The sequence below is a fragment of the Brassica napus genome, chromosome A5 (genome assembly GCF_020379485.1).
Source record: "Brassica napus cultivar Da-Ae chromosome A5, Da-Ae, whole genome shotgun sequence".
In the NCBI taxonomy this organism is placed as follows: Eukaryota; Viridiplantae; Streptophyta; class Magnoliopsida; order Brassicales; family Brassicaceae; genus Brassica; species Brassica napus.
In genome coordinates this window covers 11,903,704-11,923,050 of record NC_063438.1, presented here as the reverse complement: position 1 = coordinate 11,923,050, position 19,347 = coordinate 11,903,704, and the positions used below count along the sequence as shown (strand labels likewise).

The 19,347-nt window shown below is 40.1% G+C and overlaps 1 non-coding gene across 1 annotated transcript; it reads left to right on the top strand.

Annotated features, from left to right (window-relative positions):
- Positions 1–19,033: 19,033 nt before the first annotated feature.
- Positions 19,034–19,140, top strand: LOC125609670. Its single transcript, XR_007339822.1, has one exon. It is a non-coding gene; the product is annotated as a small nucleolar RNA R71 (small nucleolar RNA).
- The last annotated feature ends 207 nt before the right edge of the window (positions 19,141–19,347 follow it).

Sequence of the window (19,347 nt, the reverse complement as noted above, 5' to 3'; positions counted from 1 at the left end):
TAAAGACGTACTGAAATTAACTGTGGAAATTTATGCTATGTAATAACTTTGACTAGAAGGTTGTACAATCGACAAGAAGATGGTGAAGTGGTTTCTGTAAAGATCGCAACTGTCGTTTGAGTCTTCGTGCAGAATGTTTAGCTGGATCTACAAGCTACATAATCAATAAGTGTGTGGGCGAACATACTTGTGCTCCTTCAAATTAAAAGCAGATATGGAAAAACCAACTTATGCGAAAACAATTGGGAACCGGATCATGCATAAATGTGAAGGTATTAAAGAAGGGCCAATACCGAACGAAATTATAGAGTTTATGTGCAACGAGCATGGTTGTGAAATCTTTTATTCCCAAGATTTGGAATCTCGTGAGTATGCAGTTTCAGCAGTAAGAGGAATGCCAGAGAAAAGTTTTGGTAAAATACCAAAATACGCATACTCACTACACAACTGAAACTGATGGTAGATTCAAGTATTTGTTTCTTTCATTTGGTCAATCTGTGAGAGGGTTCTACAAGGAAATTTGGAGGGTGGTTGTATAGTAGATGGTACTTTTCTTTAAAGTAAATACAAAGGAGATTTACTCTTTGCTATAGTTGTAGATGGTAACTCTAATCTTTATCCAATTGCATTTGTGGTTGTTTGATTCAGAGAATGACAATTTTGTGGGAGTGTTTTTTCATGTAGTTGAAGGTTGTTATTGGTGATGATCATGGTTTAGCATTTGTTTCGGATGTAAACTCATCAATTGTCAAATCACTCGGCAGTGTTTATCCACATGCTAGACATGGAATTTTCATGCATCATCTGCTAAGAAATGTCGTTAAGAACTATAAGGTAAGAGAAGTATCAAGGTTTGTTGAAAGATCTTCAAAAGCATATACGGTTGTCGATTTTTTGGAAATTTTAGATGAAATTTGTAGAATGAGTCCGACTGTTGGAACATACCTTCAGAGCACAGATGTGAGAAAATGGGCTAGTTGTCACTTTCATTGATTCAGGTATGACATAAGGATGAATAATCCAACAGAATTAATAAATTATGTATTGAAAACCTCTATGGAGTATCCTGTGATTCTTCCGTTAAACAGTATAAGGTAGACGCTAACAAAATGGTTTTTGATTGTAGATTGTTAACTTTAATACATAAGGATCCTTTAACAATAAAGGTGGAGAAAATATTGATAGAAGGATACAAAAGGCTAAAGGATATAAGGTGTTCCAATTAAGGAGTGCATCTCTCTTGTTATAGGTGACAAGTATGATTGTGTCGTTGATTTGGCTAGAAGAACTTGTACGAATGGAAAGTATGATTTAGGAAAAATTCATTGCAGACATGCTATTCCAGCTATTTTCAAGAGGTATGAAGATACATCTATTCATAGATGAATCATACACGACTACTGCTTGGAGAAATGCACGGAGAAAGCATTAATCATATACATATCCGGAAAGATGAATGGTGTGTTCCTTAAAGTGATGAACATTCAAAAGTACTACCACCTGAAACACGCAGAAGTGCTGGTAAAAGAAGTGCTGGTAAAAGAAGAAAAAGAACAAATGGTAAAAGAGTACAAGTGTAGTCGTTGTGGTAAAGGAGGACACAACAGAAGGTCATGTGATGTTGCAATCTAGTTGTCATTAGTTTAGTTAAAGCATGGTATTGATTATTGTTGACTTTTCAATTTCATGTATGTTTTTGGTTTAAGATTTACTAGGATAAAACCCGCGCCTTGCGCGGGATTAAGTTATTATTTTTATTATATTTTGGAGAATGAAACAATAGTTTGGCTTCATTTGGATTACGGGTGTTCAATCCGAATATCGGGTTGGTTTTGGTTCGGTTCGGTTTTTTACGGTATTTGGTTAGTAAAATATAACTACTATTCTAAATTCATATTTACTTTGACTTTAGTCTTTCACATACTTTTGAAAGATTTCAACTGGACGACTAAATTGATCAGCCAATCTTATTGCTTTAAATCATTAGTGTTTATATATATATATATATTATTTAGTTTGAATATTTATTAAATAAAAATTCATATGCGTTATATTTTATGATCATTTGTAACTTATTATAACAAAAAAATAATCTATTGATCACAAAATTTTCAGAGTGGGAATATTCAAATTTCTAATAATATATAGACATTTTAAAAAATTCAAATATAACATATAAGAAAAAATATAAACATTTTTATTATATATTTAATGTGATTTTTTTTAATATCTTTCAATAATATAAAATTAAAAAAAAAGAACTAAGATACCAAAATTGTTATCAAATATTTATTATTCATGATAATTAATTTTCATATATACGTTAATCATATTAGGTAATTTCGTAGCTTCTAATTAAGGAAAGTGCAAAAAAAATTTGGTAGATTATTTATCAATTCGATAGTTAGTTTAATAAAAAATATAATGTAAGTCAAGATGGACCAACCTATTTTTCTAAGAATAGTATATTTTATATAGTCATTTATTAAATGAGAATTTATAATCATACAGTTCTATGATCATTCATATCATTTTATAACTGAATATTTAAATCATCGATAACAAAATTTTCAATGTGAAATCTTTAATAAGTTTATAATTTATAAATGTTTTTGAAAATTCATTGAAAGTTTTAATATTAAAATATTTATGTAATCTTATGGTATATAGTATAATCTATATATATGTTTTATTATTTAATGATATTTTTTACTCATATGGTTTTAAAATAATGTGTATCTTCTTATAATATTAAATAAAAGTTCATATTAATACAATTTTATGATCATTTGTAACTTATTATGACAAAAAAAATAATCTTTTGATCACAAAATTTTCAGAGTGGGGATCTTCAAATTTTTAATAATTTATAGACGTTTTGAAAAATTCAAAATATAACATATAAGAAAAATTATAAATGTTTTTATTATATATTTAATGTGATTTTTAAATATATTTTAATAATATAAAATTAAAAAAAGAACTAAGATACAAAAATTGTTATCAAATATTTATTATTCATTATAATTAATTTTCACATATACGTTAATCATATTAGGTAATTTCGTAGCTTTTATTTAAGGAAAGTGCAAAACATTTTTTGGTACGTTATTTATCAATTCGATAGTTAGTTTAATAAAAAGTGTAATATAAGTTAAGATGGACCAACCTATTTTTCTAGGAATAGTATATTTTGTATAGTTATTTATTAAATAAGAATTTATAATCATACGGTTCTATGATCGTTCATATCGTTTTATAACAAAATATTTAAATCATCGATAACAAAATTTTCAATCTGAAATCTTTAATAAGTTTATAATTTATAAATGTTCTTGAAAATTCATTGAAAGTTTTAATATTAAAATATTTATGTAATCTTATGGTATATAGTGTTTAATATATATATATATATATATATATATATATATATATTATATTATTAAATGATATTTTTTACTCATATGGTTTTAAAATCATGTGTATCTTCTTATAATAAAAGTGTTAAACCATTGATCATTAATTTTTAACATAATAATTTTAATAGTTTTAGTCATTTATTGTCGTTTTTAAAAATTCAAAATATAACATATACGAAAAAATCTAAATTTTATTTTTATAGCTAATTTGATTGTTTAATTTATTTTAATAATATAAAATTAAGCAAAAAATGATGGAGGAGATATACATTGTTATCAAATCTTTATTATTAAACTCATTAATTGTCATATATATATTAGTCATTTATGGTAATTCTGTAGGTTTTATTTAAGGAAAGAAAATATCATATCATATCATTATATCATATAGTTTGACCAACTTATATATCTAACAACATATAAAAATCGAATGTGGACCTACTTATTTTTCAATTGAATGTAATTGACTACTTAATTGAGTGCCACCTATGCATTGGGGCCTCTTTTAATTAATACAAAATTGAGGTTACATCTTTTCAAATGTTCCTCAATTAATATATAAGGGATTTGGTTGTTAATGTAACGTTTATGACTTGCCTTGTTATTACTTTTCAAACAAACGAAATACTCAGTTTTTAGATGGGAGAAAATGTATATTGTAATCACAACCAGAGAAAATAATATTAACCAAAGACAAAACAACGAAACAATTAATGTAATGTAGCATAATGGTTTCTCGCTATTTTAAAAAGCCTCCCAACCGGGGTTTGAGCATCAATACTTGTGTTTTACAAAAAAAAAAATTAAGTGTTTATATTACTTAACACACTTGTGTAAAGCACATTGGCAATATAACATGATAGCACAGTGGACGCTTACTGGATTTAATGGGACGAGAGGACACAAGAATATTTACTCAGAGCAATACTTAGAACGATTTAGGCAACTTTCCGTTTTTGTTATACGAGCTGCGACCCAATTAGGTTTTCTGCAATCTTAGGTTTTAGAACTAGGGGATTTCGCCGACAGCTCTAGCAGCCAAGGCTTTGACTTGTTGTAACGCTCATACGCAGATTCGAAACAAAATCAATTTCGTTCTCGTTTCGATTCTCATATTTTTCCCGTCTGTCTTTTCGTGTTCTTGATTGCTTGACATGTGGTTCAGAAAATGTTTTCGACTTTTGAAAAGAAGTCGGAAGAACAAGACAAGGTCATGAGTTCTCTCGCTAAACAGGTTGAAAACCTACCGGCAAGAACCAGTGCCGTCCTTCCGTGCGGGACAACCCGAATCCACGGAAGAAGACTCGATTTCGCGACTCCTTTACCGGTCCGGCAACGTGCAGGGGAAAACGTCATGGGAAAATCCCAACGAAACCACCCCTGCGCCAACGCGGAAAAAGCCGGGAGATCTTCCCCCCCCCCCCCATCGTGGAAGATGAGGAAGAAGGAGAAATTGAGCGCATCGATGTGGATTCTAGCAGTCAGTCTAAACTTACAAACGAGGCAGACGTGCATTCGCGCCGTACAAAGAGTCGTGCGACTAAAGATGATTCACAGTTCGATAATCTTATGACCGAAGAAGAAGAAGCTGTCTTCTGGGACGAACATGAAGAACTGGCGGAGGAGCAAACTAGGAACACTCGCGGCAAATACCGACAAAATCAGAAACCTGCTAGCAAGAAATCCCAGATCCGCAATCATGTCATGAAAACGGCTGCAGAAGTCAGAGCGGTGAACTCTCAGATTCACCACGCTACTAGCACCGCGCTCCATATCGATCTGCTGCTCGAGGAATCTCGAAAACGCCTTTTACCACCCGTATCACCAGAACTAAGGTTTCAGACCCTGGAAAAATCAAGCCTTACGATCGAACAACCGATCCAAGGGAACACCTGCAAGCTTTCCAGATCGCAATGGGGAGAGTCAAATAAAGAGAAAGCGAAAGGGATGCCGGAAAATGCCGCCTCTTCATCGAAAACCTCCAAGAAGCAGCGCTCGAATGGTTCTCTCGCCTGAAGCGGAATTCCATTGGAAGCTTTCGCAAACTCGCCTCGGAGTTTCTCAAGCATTACTCTATGTTCATAGACCGAGAAACATCCGATGTCGATCTTTTGGAGCATGTCCCAAGGAGAGGACGAGCCTCTCCGCGACTTCAAAAAATGATTTAAGATTGTCATGGCTAGAGTCAGCAGAATAAGCCACAAAGTGGCAGTAGACGCACTCCGTAAAACGCTCTAGTACAAATCAAAGTTTAAGAAGTGGATAACCTTGGATAAGCCACGTACGATTCAAGACGATCTCCATAAGGCCACAGACTACGAACCATCGAAGAAGAGACGAAAATCTTATCGCAAAAACAGAACTCATGAAAGCTTCATTGAAGGATCCCGGGTCGGATCAGAAATCTAAAAGAAAAAACCCTCGTAATGACAAAAACGCCCTTCACGGGGAAGAGGAGACCCAGGGAGCGCATAACTACGCCATGAAATCCAGACCAGAGCAAGGCCAGAAAACGGGAAATACATGGACTCGTAATCCAAATTACGACGAGAACGCCTTCTGCGACTTTCTTCAGGCCCGCAGCCATTCGACCAAAAACTGCAAGGTTCTCGGTGCAAGGTTGGCTGCAAAGCTGCTCGCAGGAGAACTCGCCGAAGTATCTAGCGTAAAAGATCTCGTCCGCGACTCAGACCGTCCTCCGAGAAATGATAAAGCCCCTCAAACCGAGAACTCTCTCCGAAAGAACCAATCAGGAGAAAAGCGCGGAAGAAGGCAGGACGAGAAAGGCAATGACAATAGTCGTCGCAGGGTCAATATGATCATTCGAGGATCGCAGTAATGCAGCGATACCATCTCCGCCATCAAAGCTTATGAGCGTAAGGCTGAGACAAGCAAAAATTCGCTAACCTGGTTCGCGCCTAGCGACTTCCCAAAAGAAGTGATCACTTTCGATGAAGAAGAGGCTGGCGGGATCGATCAGCCCCACTGCGACCCGCTCGTGATCGATATCGTGATAAGAGATCTCGAGGTCACGACAGTTCTCATCGACACGGGCAGCACGGTCAACGTCATCTTCCGCGACACTCTTAAAAGAATGAACGTCTAGCTAGGAGAAGTCGTACCATCCCCCAAACCGCTAACCGGTTTCCAGGGCACGATATCTATGACTCGGATCTATCAATCTACCCGTTGCGACGAAAGAAGTCATGATTTCACAGTCATTGACCACCCAGCCATCTACAACGTCATCATTGGCACGCCTTGGCTGAACGCTATGAAAGCAGTCCCGTCGACTTATCACTTAGGCATCAAATTCCCGACTCATAACAAAATTGCTGCAATCTGGGGATCCCAAACACAATTGACACGCTGGTACCTGGCCGAACACAAAATACGGCATATCACGACCGTATATTCCCGCATTCTAAAATTTTTGCCTTGTACTCAATATTTTTAAAATTTTTTCGGTAATAAAACTTCGTTAATATCTCTCTTATTTTGGAAAAACATCTTCTTGTACTTTCGGGAAACATCCAAAGACGAGCAAAACGATTATTGTACAAAAATAAAAAGCGGAAACTCGGAACAAATCATCCTACCTCGAAATGGATCAACTCCACACTAACTAATCCGACAAATAAACTTCGTCACATCGACTAAGGCATGGCCAGAATCAACAGATTCCAAAAACTCATTGGCAAAAATGTTTCGGTCGTACTGTCGGTTCCGACCCCCGACCAGAACACAAGACCCCGGTCTCGGATACTCAGAATATCACTAACAATACGTTTTCAAAAAAATAAGCGAGACGTCGCTTAGATCTTCAAAAACATCCTCTCAGTCGACTATACATTACAAACGCTCGTCGACTGGCCCCGCCGAGCACATTAGCCGTCCTCAACAAACGCATTTTGATCAATCCTAAGGATAGGTCCTCTTACATCCGACTAGGATAAGATAGCGTGCTATAAAAGAAATCCAAAATTTCGGTCAGCACTTTAGGGAAACTTAAAATTTTTCCTCAAAGAGATGCTCGATTCCTACCATACAAGTCGTATAAGCCGAGAACTTATCGCGGAATGGAGCCAGGTTAAAATCGCAATAGGCTAAACAACAGCCGATTAGTCATCAAAATAGCCTTCAACCGAAAGTAAACATAGGTCTTACCCTAAACCCAGCATACTGGTCTCTAATGTCTCAAGGCATGATATCGAAAAGATACGAGATCCTGAAAGCATGCCTCTTCGTCCATAACCAAAAGCACGCTCAGAGCTTCAATGAGCAACAAGTTCGACAATCCACCAAAATGAAAAGAGGCGAAGGACAAGATGACAACTCAAAACCTTCTCCATACACTTAGCAAAAAATCCAAACATCCTTAAAAACCTCATTTTTTATAAAAGCATGGATCAAACAGAAGGCCGGTAAAACGGCAGGGATTCGAAGCCTAACTCGGCCAGTCCTATTACATCAAAAAAACGGCAATATTGGGCCAGCACACGTACAAATAACAGAAACAAATTACAAAGTCAAGGGAACACTTTCCGAACAACTCACAATGAACCTTGCAGTCAATCTCCAAGATCAAAGTCCCCACTCATCGACCTTCCGATCGAATAGTCGTTCACATTAAGCGGAGCCACCGGTTGGTCCACTACACTCACCTCGCCAGGATCTCCCATCTCGGCCTCCACCGTGTAGAAACGGGAACTGGTTCCCATTGCTCCCAAATCTCTTCCTCAACCTCAGAAATTTTTAAATCTTTGTCTTTCTCGTCTTTCTCGGCCATATTCTCGGTCTGCTTCGCATACTCGTTAGTAAAAGAGTAGTCGGGAGCTGCTAAAGGTACAAACCACCCACGGTTCTACGACACTCGCGATAATCCCCGAGCGCTTTATAGCGCCCCTTGAGCTCTCCAAACTTTTGCGAGAACTTATCACGACGGCTCTTTATAACTTCCATTATCTCTCTCTTCCCTCGCCTATAGGCATGGTTGACCTCCTTCTCCAACGACTCTCTCTCACGACGACGAGAACTTTCCAACTCATCGTTCAAACGAGCAATCTCTTTGTCAGCCACCTCAGCCTTGAATCGAGCCATCCGAGCCTCTTGTTTGCTCGTATCGAGGGCTCGGTTTATCATAAGAAAGCCCTGCGAGAATTCTCAAAATCAGTAAAGCTTAGGGCCAAACAAAACCCGAGAATGTCCAAAGATGAGAACCTGCCCCATTGACCATCCTCGCCGCCTTGGATAAATCTGGCACTTCTTTGGATCCACCCTCGGCCGGAGGAAAGTCGAATTCAAACATCCCGTTGAGGTTAAACTGCTCGCCGCTGCTTCCACCGGCTTGACTGTCAAGACAGTCCTTGAGTATGTTATCAGGAGAAAGCTGTCCGTCAACCACGTCTTCATCCACCATAAGATGCTTGTCCTTGCGAGGCTTCGACCTGTCTCTCTTCGTCTGCGGCAAATATTAAATAAACCCATCCATACTAGACTCCGACCCTTCTTCGGTCGGCAGGTCTGGCTGAAACCGGGAACTGTAGAGCGCGACAACATGACAGACCCGCTTTGGGGAAAAGTACGCCCAGAAGCATGGACGTCCGCGTAATAACTCTTGAATGGTGAGCAATCCCTCGGGCATCGGATAGAAAGAGGCGGAGACTAAAAAAAAAACACAAGTGAAGATCAGACATCGTCGAAACCAAAGATAGCAAACATTGGAAATCAATAATACCTTTTTCCCCCATCCAGTCCTAAACATGGGGATGGCGCTCGCTTCCACCGAGGCATCGCTAATTCGGCTCCTTCCACAAATGGTATTTTGATACGAACTCCGCGATGATCGCCATGCTCGTACGAGGCCTCACTTGGACTATGAGTGAAGTAGACCATCAGGGGTCGACTAAGGCCTTGAGATGATCAGCGTCAAGGGTAATTCCCAGTTCGTAACTCAGCACCAAGATTTCAACGAGGTGCAGTAAAACGCACGGATTAACCTGGTTTATCGACAAGTTGAAACGGTTAAGAAGCCGTACGATAAGCTCCGGGATAGGGAAGCATAGATGACACTGCATCAAGTACACCTCATAGCACATGAAATAGCCTTCAGGCGGAGATTGTGCAACTTCCCCACCTTCTGGAAGGCGAAACTCGACTGATTCAGGAATCCTGCAGAAACGTCTAATGGCCGCAAGCCCATTTGGACAACTCATACTCGGACAGCCGGCCATAGGGTTGGTTTTAAAAGGGGGAGGAACCCATAGCACAGCGACGGGAGGTTTCACTTCACCCCTTGCCGTCCAGTATGCATCGATCTCTTCAGGATCAATCGAGTCGGCCGAGAATTCCACCTTTAGCACAACACTGATATGCTGCGAGCTGGAACCGTCAGGAACAGAACGATCGTGACGAGACTTAGTAGAAGATTTTCACTTTGAAAGCATGATCTTTCCTTCTCAAAAAGAAAAAAAAAAGAGAGAAAAAAAAGAGAGGAAAAGGAAGAGATTTTTTCAAAGGAAGAGAAGAGAGCAAAGGATCTTCTTTGGGAGAAAATTTGTGGGAATGAGAAAGTAAAGAATTTGAAAACTTACTCCAACTACTTATAGGCAAAAAGATTCACTATTCATCTTTGGATTTTCGGACAGTCGATTCTGTCTAACTTATTCGAACATGTCTAAGCCAGTGCAAGAACATCACTATCCTAACAAGCTGGGGGGGGGGGGGTAACTGTTGGGGTCAAAATCGGTTAAGACGAAATAAACGTCGGAAAAACTTCCGATAGAAACTTAATTTCCATAAAAAACAAAAAAAAAGTCAAGAAAGAACGGAAAAAACTATCAAAGGTCTAATGATCAGTTCGTCGAATCAAACAAGCTAGATCATACGTGGAATTTAGCTCGGCCGTTTTCCGAGCTGGACCAAGTCTAGTTCGGCAAACGACCGAGCTGTATCGAACGCAGATTCAGCTCGGTTGTTCGCCAAGCTGGAACAAGTCTAGTTCGGCGAACAGCCGAGCTGGATCGAACACGGATACAGCTCGGCCATTCGCCGAGCTGGATCAACCGAAGTCCATCTTCACCTCATCCTTGTAACTCCTCTCTCGAGATTGCATCGAACACATTATTGTTTCGTCTCGATCGGAGGTATCATTGGAACTTTACGATTTAAAAACCGCAAGAACTCGTTTTTCTCGAAGAACATTCAGATTGATCGTCTAAAACGGCAACGGTTAGCTGATCACCCAAGGTTGCCTACTTTATACGAGGAATTTGAGTGTTCTTTGGAATTGACGTCGTTTCGGAAGCATTCTTAATATAAAATCATAAAAATGCCAAAGTTGGAAAACAGCCTAGAAAAGGCTAGAACACGGCAAAGAGGCCACTTATGATTTTATGAAACCAAGCCCAGTCGTTATGATGGTTTATCATTTGTCGCCCAGAAGAAGATAAATGTCAAGTTTTTGAAGATAAATGTCATTTCCGAAGATAACTACAGAGATCGAAGAAATATGGAATATATCTGTGAAGCGATAAACTGCCTTAGAAGGAGTATATAAGGGGATGGAAGCTGAAGGGACGAGAGGACACATGAATTTTTACTCAGAACAATACTTAGAACGATTTAGGCAACTTTTCATTTTTGTTATTCGAGCTGCGACTCAATTAGGTTTTCTGCAATCTTAGGTGCTAGAACTAGGAGATTTCGCCGACAGCTCTAGCAGCCAAGGCCTTTACCTTGTTGTAACGCTCATATGCAGATACAGAATAAGACCAATTTCGTTCTCTTTTTCATTCTCATATTTTTCCCGTCTGTCTTTCCGTGTTCTTGGTTGTTTGACGTGTGGTTTAGCAGATATCCGAGACCTCTGGAAAATTAGGGCATTCCTAACTTTCCTAATTCAACGAAAATCGACGGTGCGAATTTCGGTTCCCACATACGTCCCAAGTGATGTCTGGCTCGACTATAAGTCTTAACTTGACGAGTTGGTCGGGAAATAACTCATGTGGGTCGTCAGTTCCATCGTCAGGTCATGGAACTATCCTTAGCTGCATTGCGGTAGACAGCATGGTCGGTACGGTCAGCTTGATCTGAAGGGGAAACCTCGGTTTGGCTGAGATGAGCAACATGATCGCCATCCTGGTCCGGATCTATGTATTGAGGCGCATCATTCTCTTCCTCTTCAAAAGGATTTGTTCACAAATCTGGATCATCTGCAATAGAAGGAGATAGATCAGAAAATTGAAGATAGATCAGAAAATTGAAACTTGGAGAAATATCTTACTTACCTTGCAAATCAGATAAGCATTGTCACTAACTTTTGATACCACTCAAATTACCCTAAGGAGTGTTACTCTCATCAAAAGAGGTTCAGATGTAGTACTTAGGGATCGAATCCACAAGGAGCTAGGGAACAATTAAATCTAGTGTTTATTAATTCTAAAGGTTGTAATATTTTAAATGAAATAGCAATAGTAACTAGCGAGTAAATGATAAATGTAACTTAGGTTGGAAATGATATTAGATGCAGGGCCACTATTCAGGTGTTGGAGATTATAATTCCTATAGATGCCTAACTATTGCATGCATGATATATTATAGCTCATTCGCTTAGCTCAGTGATCAGCTGTCGCATGTACCACTGGTTAACAGACTAGATCTTGTGTCTCACCGGTTAGATGCAGACACAAGAGAGTGTCGATCGATAGTCTAATAAGACGTCGACCGATACACCTTTGCCAACATCGATCGATTGTCAGTTGAGGACATCGATCGACGGGTTCTAGCCAGGCCTATGCGCGAGTATGAAAATGCTCTACTAAGATTCTAAATTGGCGGTTAGCCCTCTCTAGCAATCCTAATATGATAGATAGATGTCAGGATGGGATAACAAGGGTGCTTGAATATGCAATCCTATGATCAAGTTCTAGTTAGCTAGGCTAAAACAAGCAATGAATACAAATCTATCATGAATATCACAACAAGGCAGATCTATAGTTTGGGGCTAATCCCACAAACCTATCTGAACCCTGGATCTAACAGTTGAACTACTCAGACATAGCAAAGCAATTCATATCAATAGATAAATAGAAACTCATAGAATAGATGATAAGAAAATGAAACAAGGAGTTCCAATCACAAGTGATCTTCTCTCCAAAATGAAACTTGTAACAAAACTAGGTCTAGAAAAGAAAAGCTCTCTCTGCCGTCAAAACACTTAGGCAATATATATTCTACTAGGTTAAAAACTCGTCAGGGCATTTCGGTAATTTGGCTTGGCCTTGGTTTTTAAGTCTGCTGAATCCAAAATGTCGCGTCTGGTGTCTCGACATCGATCGACGGTACTTGTGTACATCGATCGATATTAATCTTCATCTGTCGAGGCATTTCCTGATATCGATCGTCAGCACTGATGCGCATCGATCGATTATTCTTCCTCTCGTCGACCTCTAAGTGGTCAGCTCGGGTGAAATGTCCTTTATGCTCCAAAATGCTCCAAAGTCATAGCTTTACTCCGAAATGCACCTGAACCTGAAAACATACCTAGAAGAGTAGAAAACATAGATATATATATATAGTAAAATAATAATATACCATGGATAAAAATGGGTCAAATCCAAGGTATATCAACTCCCCCAGACTTACCCTTTTGCTTGTCCTCAAGCAAAACATACAGGCAGTCTCTCTGAAAGAGGTTTGAAAATATTTGGGAACTTAAGATTTTAAAAACATAGAAATCTTTCCTCAACAATTTTGCAACCACATTTAAAAAGTCCTAATCACAAAAGCACACTATGCAATATCCTAGCTTAGCAACCATTTCTAACATAACACAACTCATCAATTCACGTCTGACATCCCCTCTACTGATTTCATTTCTTGGCATAAATAATAAGTGAATGCTTTACCTTGGGAGTATCGATCACAGGATGCAAGGATTTCAGACAGGTATATAGGGCTGCAGGTAAAAGTTAGTTCTTAGTTTCTCTCTCTCTAAATTTCTCTCTTGAGTCAAAGTCTGCTTCCATTGCAGGATCAGTGACCAAGATTGGACAGGCTTCCATGAATCAAAACTTAATGGTGGTTGCCACCAAGTTCTGTTCACTTCTTTTTGACCTATATCTAAGAGTTCTTTGCGAAAGCAAGCCTTGAAGATTGCCGCCTCCAAGTCCCGTTTCGAACTCTTTTATTTGAGTCTTTATGAATCAAGCCTTAATGGTTTTAGCCACCAAATCCTGTTCAGACTCATCCTAATTAAACAATAGATCTTATTTTTATTTTATTATTATTATTATTATTATTATTTTTTATATACTCTATAACTAATCTAGGGTCGAAATCTAGAGACAGAAAATGTGATAAATAATCTAAACCAGGCGTTAGCTTCCAGACCTATCTGAGGAATCCGATCCCATGTATACCAAGCCCCAAGACAAGCGGTTATGTCAGGTTTAGTGTTGGAAATCAGCTTTGGCTACTTCATACGGTTCAAGGCAAGTGTGTAGTTGATAGGTTGATCCGCTTTAGCATCTTTAGTGCTATCTGCAATCAGTAAATCTAAAATGGTGCTAAAGATTGGTTAGATATTATAGTCCCTATTTTCGATAGCTAAGCATAATTTATTTGAAATTCCTTTTTACGTAAGAATAAAATAAATTATATCAGTAAATCTCCCCCTAGACTTAAATTACACTATCCCAGTGTAACTCAGCCGGAGTTATGATGAAAAGTGTATGATGTACGAAATGTAACAAGTAGGTAAGATACATCTGACCGGATTAAATATCGATCGATGGGTAAGTGTTACATGGATCGCCGTGTGGTTGCCTATGTCGAACGATGTCGACGTCTCGTCGTCGGTCGATATTCAAGTCCTCCTACTTGGTTCTCCTAAATCTGAAAGAGATAAAACGAAAGAAATTAAATGCTAGCTAATAAAACCAAAGTAAAATACCTAATAGTGGGTTGCCTCCCACTCAGCGCTTGGTTATAGTCATTTAGCTTGACTGTGGTAGTGATTGGCTATTGGGTGGAGAAGCAGCTGCTTGTTGGAAAGCAAGCATCCACGTCATCTCTGCGCATTCTGGACCAAGATGCAATGAAACTTCTTGTGGCCTCATCATTTCTTGTCCATTTGTCATCCATCTTCCCAAGTACATTGGAGATGTTCTGTAGCCTTTCTTGAATGTTGTCAATGCTGACCTGGTGCCAGCCTATGTTGTCATAGGCGTATGCTGAAAGATCTGTCAGTTCCTTTTGCATTGACTCTACTGTCTTGTGTATCAGCTGCTCGCCGATTGGTATAGACTCGGCGTCGATCGATGCGATTATGTGTTTGTTGGTCGATCTCGGTGAGTTGCCGTCGATCGATTTCGCTTTTGTTCCGTCGATCGATGCTAATATCTGGTGTTGAGCTGCGAGTTTCCTCTGAATGGCTTTGACTTCTTTCTGTAGCCATTCTGCGTGGTTGTCTAGTCCACTGATTTTGTTGTCGAATGAAAATTAGATGTCATCGCAGCGTTTGTCAAGTCGTTCCTCCATGGTGTCTAGAGCAGTGTAGATCTTGGATGTGATCTTGTCAACCTCTGCTGCTGTGTAAGGAAGTAACTCCACAGGTTTCTTGCCATCGATCCAGGGTCCTCTTAGCCTGTCGATCGATGCTGATTTTGCCTGCAAAAAACTTTGATTAGTAATGTTCTCAATATCCTTTTGGGCATCAAGTAATTGACGAGACAATTTGTTTAAATCTATCATGACTGGTGATATAAAACGGTCATGCATATCCTCGTAAGTCCTCAGCCTTTCATTCATTGCTGAGACTTTGGCGTCAAGCGATGTGAAGGTGCACATGTCGATCGATGTGGCTGGATGTTGGTCCTTCTTGCGAATGGTGTCCAGATCTTACTGTAGTAGCTCGATTTTAGTGCTTAGCCAGTCCACGTTGTTGTTGAGAGGGCAGTAAACGTCGTTTATCCTTGTGTCGATGCATGAGATTTCCCATTCATCCCTGTGTTGTGTTGAACATTGCGGTTCTGCAGGGATCTGAGCTGTAGGAAGACTGACGTCGATCGATGTTGCACGTGGTGCGTCGATCGATGCTGAGGTCGTAGCTTTCTTCTCAAGTTGCTGACGTAAACTTTCAATTTCTGTCCTCATTTCTGCCATACATCTGAAAATCTCATTGTAGCCTCTATCCAAAGGCTGATGTGTGTCATCCACCAATATTTTGAGCTCCTCTCCCAGTTTCTCCTGAGCTCCACAAATACCAAACACCATTTCATCGATTTCTTCTTTGGTGTAGAGTTCTGGTGCCAGTCTTGTGAGTGTGAAGGAAGTGGCATGTTCTGGAAGACAGATGTGGCTCTCCTCAAAAAGAGATGCTCTTTCCAGTATTTTCCTGATGTTGTCCTTTGTGACAGGTATCATCTCACCAGCTGTGCTTCGTGCGTGTCCACGCTCATCTCTGTAGACTCCATATTCGTCCCTTTGTTCCCAAGTGAACTTTCTGGCTCCATACATGTCAAAAGCGCGGCTCCCACATTCATACCGTCTATCAATCGACGTCGGTTCATCCATATCGATCGACGTTGGTGCTACCCTGTCGATCGATGTCTCCGTTGTACCGTCGATCGATGCTTGCCCTTTTGGTTGGCGTGATAGATCATCTCTGTTGTGGCGACTCCTGCGTGGTTGTTAGGATCTGTTAGAATGACGTCTGGAGTGCCACGTTGCTGTGAAAACAGGTTGTCAGGTCCATTGGCTAGTTGAAGGATGTCTGTTATGTCCTCTCTGGACACTTGTAAAATCATTCCATCCATTGCACGTGCGTTGCCATCTGGGTCCCCGAAAATACCAAATTCATCAGGTGTTAGAAAACCGTAATCAATGTTTGCATAATTATTCAATTTAGAAATAGAGAGATTAGGGTTTAGAATAGTATCGATCGATGTAGCTACAGTTACATCGATCGATGGCAGTGTAATTTCTGCAGAACTTGTGTTCTTGAGATGATTGCTCTTCATGGATTTTTCTGTTGATGTAGAAGGAAGAGTGTTCATCTTATTTGCTTGTGTGTTTGCTCTGATGTGTGTAGGTGGTTTCGGAGGTGCAAAAGGATTTATATAGGTATCTATAAACCTAGTTAGGGAGGGAATATTCTCCTGCTCCTGAATTTTCGCTGCGGTGCGAATATCGATCGATGTTCCTTTTGGTGTGTCGATCAATGTGAGCGGTTTTTTTGCTGAACGAAGGTGGGAATCGATCAATGTGGGGTGCACAGCGTCGAACGATGTTGGAAACGTGTTGGTGAACTTATGTGTTTCAAGTCTTTCATCCTGCAAAGACATTTTTATTGCACGTTCTTTCCAGTAATCCTCATCGTATTCCTCGGTATGTTCCTCATGAGGTGAAGTAATTACAGTGCCAACTGCAAAACTTTCATGGAAACCACTGTCTGCCCAACTGCCTATGGAATAATCATCATGTCCTCTCCTTGTTGGAGGTTGGAAGGCAAAATGTTGGTAACAATGATTAGGTGAAGCGAAATGGTCAAGTGGGTGCATTACGTCGAGTGACGTGTTGTTGTGGTCATCGGTCACCATTGACACATTGGAATCGATCGATGGGAAGGTTGGGGTGTCGATCGATTCCGAGTACTCTGTTTTGTACTCCGATTCATACTCTGCTCCACAATGGCATGCGCCAATGAAGCCAAGTTCTTTCCCATAATCCACAGAGTTAATTACCTTTCTCTTAGGTCGGATGGGAACGTAGTGGATGTTTGAGTCTATGAGCGTTAGACACAATTTGTTTTTGTTCATGTCACATACAGCTCCTACTGTAGCTAGGAAAGATCTTCCAAGCAGAAGTGAAGAGTTCCAGTTAAGCTCGATGTCTAAGACATGAAAATCTACAGGGACAAGGGCATTACCAATCAGTACCTCCAGATCTCTTATGATGCCTCCTGATCGTTTCTCTGAAAGATCCACGAAGGTGAAGGATTCTGTTGAGGGTTCGATGGTCAAACCAAGCTGGTCTGCCATGATCCTAGGGAGGATACTAACCGATGCTCATGTGTCACACATTGAATGGGGAAATTCAACACCCTTGACTACGCATGGTATTGCGAACTTCCCTGGATCACTCTTCTTCGTCAATGTGATCCTGTGTTTCATCTTTCCTCGGACTTGATGAAACATTCTCCTAATGTCCTCCTCAGTTACCTTTGTTTCTCTGAAGAACATCCACAACCGGTGTGTGAAGTAAGCTTCATCAAAAGGTTTTTCGATTGGGATTCTGAGGACTCGTTTAGTGAAACCATCCATCTCCTTATCGTTAGCTTCCCTCTTAAGGTTTTTAGGAATCTTCTCCTTTCTTTTCCTTAACCTTCTCCCTTCAGATTCTTGTTCTTCTTGAACAGATTCTGTTGAACTATTTAAAGGGTTGGGTTTTGGTTCGGGTGGGTTTGCTAATGGTTTAGGTGGTGGTCTGAGTGCATTGATGTAATCATTATCGATTGAGGGTAACCGCACTCGGTATGTCAGAGGTGCCTGTCGATCGATGGGAGGTGTGTTGTGACGATCGACGTCGGACTCACTCTGTCGATCGATGGTTGAGTTAACCGATCGATCGATTTTTTCATAGAAAGGGGAGGGTGGGTGAGGATGCTTAGCTGCGAATTCTTCATGAGTTAGAATTCGAACCGCATTGCATTCAGTCGATTTGGCAGACGACGTCGATCGATGACTGGAGTAATCCGTCCATCGATCTTCATCATGGTCTGTCGATCGATGCGAGTTCATCGACATCGGTCGACACCATTGGGATCCGCCGAGACTCATGGAGCTTTCGATTTCGAAATCTCCTTCCTCAAGGTTTTGATTTCTCACCACTTGCCAGAATTCATCATCTATGATGGCATTTACGTGGTGTTTCCCTTTGTCGGCTCCTGCCTCTCTAGCGAAAGCTTCTTGCATCTTAATAGTCTCGCCCGTCTGAATTACTTGAGTTTCAAGTTTTCTCACCTGAGTCCCTAAGGTCTCGATTTTGGTGTTCAGATTGTTGTAGGCAGAGTCTATCTTACCGTTGAAATCCACGGTGATTTGTTGTTGTCCCAACAGTACTCGATCAAACATTTCTTCGATCTTGCTTTCCTGAGTCTGGGGTAAGAGTTCGAGTAGCTCTTGCTGTTGTTGAAGGGTTTTTGAAATTGTGAACTTTGGTTACTTCTTTGGCCATTTCCAAAGAAGTTTCTGTTTCCGCCATGGTTTCCAAATTTTTGGAATCCGGTACCTCCGATGTAGTTCACATCTTCTTCTCCTTATGTATCTGCTACTTCTCCTTCAGCTGAACAGACTTGCTTCCTAAGAAGCTTGTGCACCACATCTAACTTAGCTCTTACTTCGTCCATCTGTTCCTTCCCGATAGAGGCTACAGACTTCTTCCGTTCAGAGTCAGTGTTTTTGGTGCTGCTGCTGTTAGCAAGGCTTTCGATAAGTCTCACAGTTTCCAACAGATTCCGAGTAGTGAAGTTTCCTTCACTCGCCGTATCAAGAGCCATTTGATACTGTAAGGCGAGACCTCGGAAGAAAGTGCTTGGCAGCTGCACTTCATTAAATCCGTGGTGTGGACAGTCTCGCTGGAAAAACCTAAATCTAATCCACGCATCTTTGAAGGAATCTCCAGCCTTCTGCGAGAAGGTGGAAATTTTGTTCCAAAGTTCTTCAGCGCGCGCTTCATCGAAGAAGATCCTGTGGGTTGCTGCCTAAGCCAGTGCATCGCTTCTCCATTCAGCATGTATCTAAAGAACTTTCACAGCAGGTGATCTTCGGGGACTCCTTCCATCTGAATGGCAGCGATTAGATCCTCGAACCGTTCCAAATGGTCCATAGGATGCTCGTGCGGTAACCCAGAGTAGGGTATCTGCGAC